This window comes from Palaemon carinicauda, chromosome 1, assembly GCF_036898095.1.
Source record: "Palaemon carinicauda isolate YSFRI2023 chromosome 1, ASM3689809v2, whole genome shotgun sequence".
Lineage (NCBI taxonomy): Eukaryota > Metazoa > Arthropoda > Malacostraca > Decapoda > Palaemonidae > Palaemon > Palaemon carinicauda.
In genome coordinates this window covers 152,282,016-152,286,145 of record NC_090725.1, presented here as the reverse complement: position 1 = coordinate 152,286,145, position 4,130 = coordinate 152,282,016, and positions in this window count along the sequence as shown.

The window sequence follows — 4,130 nt, the reverse complement described above, 5'->3', positions numbered from 1 at the left end:
CTAGTGCCAGACTTCTAGGCTACGAAGCCTCACGAAGGGCAAGATTGGTACCTCGACCCGTGTCGAAATCACCGAGCTAAAACTGACAGTAAAATATAAGCATTCCTAGCGGAGCTAAATAGAATAGCTAAATTATTAAAGCATAACAAACCGGGAACGTCGCTCCAGCTAACTAAATGACCCATAAGAGCGAGCGATAGCATCCAGGATGCCTCCGGTAGGCAACAGCTCTTGTTTACGTTAAAATCACTTTTGATTTAATTCAAAACAACAAGACCTTACATTTATACATAGTAAATATAATACTCAACTTACTAGAGGCAGAAGAGGCCGGAGAAGTCATCAAAATGTTGAATTAAATCCAAATAACGAGAGAACACAAGGGAAAACACCAAGTAGTAGAGCTACACGAAAAGGAATAAAGTGGGCGCTACCGCCTTCATCAGATACACACTGGAAACGGAATAGGAGAGATGCCTTATGAGCGGCTCTCTTTTCATTCTCGTTTCAGATTCTTGTCACTATACCCCCTCAAAGCGTTAATACTGTTCGGGGCGAAGATAGCTATATGACGTGTCAAGAATACGTCCTCTGATATTATGCGATATCCCTGTGAGATTATTTAGTGATATTTGCTCCAGGAGTTAGAATTCTGGATACCTTAAGGTAAAATTCTCTGGGAATATCACTGTAGTCAAATATACCCTAGAAAGCTACCTAATAGGAACTTCCATCAGGACGATATGGCCTGAGCCCAAATATATATATATATATATATATATATATATATATATATATATATATATATATATGTATATATATATATATATATATATATATATATATATATATATATATATATATATATATATATATATATATATATGACGACAGTAGGCCGGGAAGACAAAGGAAACAAATATTTGATAAATGCTTTCATGCTATTATTAAAGATCTTCATTGTATTATGATTTAAGAATATATTAAGAATAATTATTTAGAAACTATTGGATAATGAACAAATAGAAAAAAAATTAGCAAATTGCAAATTATTTAAAAGCTAGTTGTTTAAAAATTTTGTTTACTATTACTTCATTCAGTTTGTACTTACCTGGAATTATTTTTGTTAACAAACTCCATAAAAACAAATCTTTTCCTTTTGCTAGGCTGTGTTTATGAAATATGATGGATACTTCAAAACAAATGTGATTTCGTAAATTTTCCTAACTTCAGCTTCAAAATATTTGGGTAGCTTACCGGTACCTGTAAAAAAAAAAAAAAAAAAAAAAAAAGTTTGGTTGGTGGTTGATGATTAAGATAAAAATTGTTTTCTATCCATAGCAAATTTATAATATCTTCTTGTCTGAATACAGATCTGAATATCTTATTATCGACTTCTATCTCTACTCAATACTCACTTGATGGTACCAGCGTATTTACGGCTGTTAGAAGAGATTTTTCATCCTTATGGATAGGCCAAGCATTAAATATATCAACATGTCTTACCCAAGAGAATACCTGCAGGAAGAATCCTCGGTAGGTTTTTTTCTCAAAAATTCTATGACAATATTGCTTAACAAAGGATATATAGTATTACCAATTTCCATGCCATATTTTTGTTCATAGAATTCACCATTAAATGTGAATCTATAGCCTTTTATATATTTATACATACAGTATCCACAATAAATGTATATTTGACAAGTTACTCTTTGAAAAACTCCTGTAATTCATTCTCGGATACTTTTGTAGAATGTGATTTAACATCAAAGCTTATCAAATTAAGATTATAATTAAATGTAAACGGCCTTATCCTACAAATAAAATCTTAATTGTTTTCTACAGATATAGTTCCAAGAACAGTTGATAACTCACTTACCAACCATTTAGATAAGTTAGTTAAAACACTATCCCACGGAACTTAGGATAGGTCTAGCAGGAATGTTTTCTTTATGAGTTTTAATTACACTATCTAAATATGGTTGCTAGGGACCCCTTATGATGAATTGAAGCTATTTTTTAGTCCTACATTTAGACTTTCTTTATTCGAATCTTGTATCATCTTTTGCAATTCCTCCCATTATTCACTAAAACTCAATTATGTCATCTGCAAATATCTATATTGTTAAAGTATTGCTTATTGATATTGATTTCTACATTTTACTAATCTAAATTCTTAAAACCTTTTTCTAAGCACGCTGAGAGTTATTCAGGAGAGATGGGGTCTCCCTGTCTAACTCCTTTCTGCTGAAGTTTTTACAATATCAAGATTGTTTTCATTGTCTGTCATGCATAGTGGTTTGCCATATTTTGTTTATTTGTCCATTATATGGATATGGGCAGCTATTGAATACCAATTGCTAAACTCTGCCAGCTCTCTCTTGGGTAATCAAACTCTAGCTTTCTTTTTATTCGGACTAATATGATTTTTGTAAGTATTTATATATTACCGAGGATAAAGTTATTGGGCAATACTTTGTCAAGTCTTTATGCCTCCCTTTTTGTGACTTAGTATAATGATAAAGTTTTGTGAAAAGTTCAGAGAGTCTTCCTACTCCGAAATCTTATCCTGCTGCTTTAACTTTTTTATGCATTTTGATGCTTTCTGTTCTTCTACAGTTACGTTTGGTACTGTCTCAGGTGTTTCAATATTTTTATTGACAAAGTTATTACTATCAATATTGTATACCATTGTATAGAAACCCTCTACTATTTTCATCACCCCTACCTTTTTTGTTGATAATATTTCTCTGTTCATTCTTTAATGTAAGCATCTGTTGGAACCCTGTTCCAAGTCTAATCTTTTTATCAATTTGATGTTTCTTTCTTTCTTCAGTTTTCCTTAAGATCATAACTTGTGTAACAAGAATGTTTTGTTTGAAAAATCCACTACCGGCATCAGTTAATTTCTCCTTATGAAGACAATATAGATTTGGTTAAATAGCTGCAAATATGTGGGCCAGGAACCATAGAAGTTTTTCCAATTGGAAGTATTTTGTTGAATAGTTTCGTATGTTGTTGAAAATGCATATTCGCTGATTCACGTGCAAAGCTACAAAAGTATCAGAGTGGTACGATTTTCTTTTGTAAATTCAATATCATTGGTAGTATTATATGAGAATGATGTTCATGTTAAATATCAATTCCTTTTACAACTGTGAAATCTTAGCTCATGACACAAGAGTTAGCAGTACATCCATTAGACATTCTCCAGATGAGGTACTTTTTGTGATACATTATTTCTCTATAATTCAAAGAATTCCGGCACTGTTGTTGTTATTATTTAATCATTAAAACTAAGCTATCGACGAAGCGTTTTTTATTTATTAAAATACTTTGACAATTTTCCTCAGGCCCAATTCATTTGTTTTTTTTAAGCTTTCAATACTGCTTGAACTTATCCCAATGCCACGTTCAAAATAGTCTTCCTAAAAACTTCTAAAGTTTATATTTCGCTAGCATTTGGAAATCGTAAAAAGTATGAGCAAGCAGTGACCACAAGGCCTCTTATTTCAGTCAGAGGGCTGTTTTCCCGAAGACCATGAGATATATATATATATATATATATATATATATATATATATACACGCACAAACACACACACACATATATATATATAATATATATATACGCATATATATATATATATATATATATATATATATATATATATACATATATATATATATATATATATATATTGTGGGAAATAATTCCGGGAAAGGCCTCCCCGTTTCTGATTTCCGGACCCGAGCCTGTAGGATAGAGCGCCAACACTCGCACACTGGACAAACTAGAGAACCGCAACGAAGACGGTTTGCTTTCCCTACACACGTTTAAGTCCAAAGATTATTCTATACCGGGACTGTCGGCACCTTGATGTTCAAACGCTACTCCAGGGCGCACAATAGTAAATCCCAATCAAGTGTGGTTGGACTAAATCAGTTACGTTAACGACAGTTTCACTAAGAGTTAGGGGGAGCAGTACTGTAATAGTCAAAACGTCCTAAGGACCACCGGGAGGTAATACTGTAGAACATTACAATAAAGGATTGACACCGATAGCTTTATATTGACGTAAATATAAACTTACCCTTAAGTCATATCTCACCTCATGTGATAACTCATTT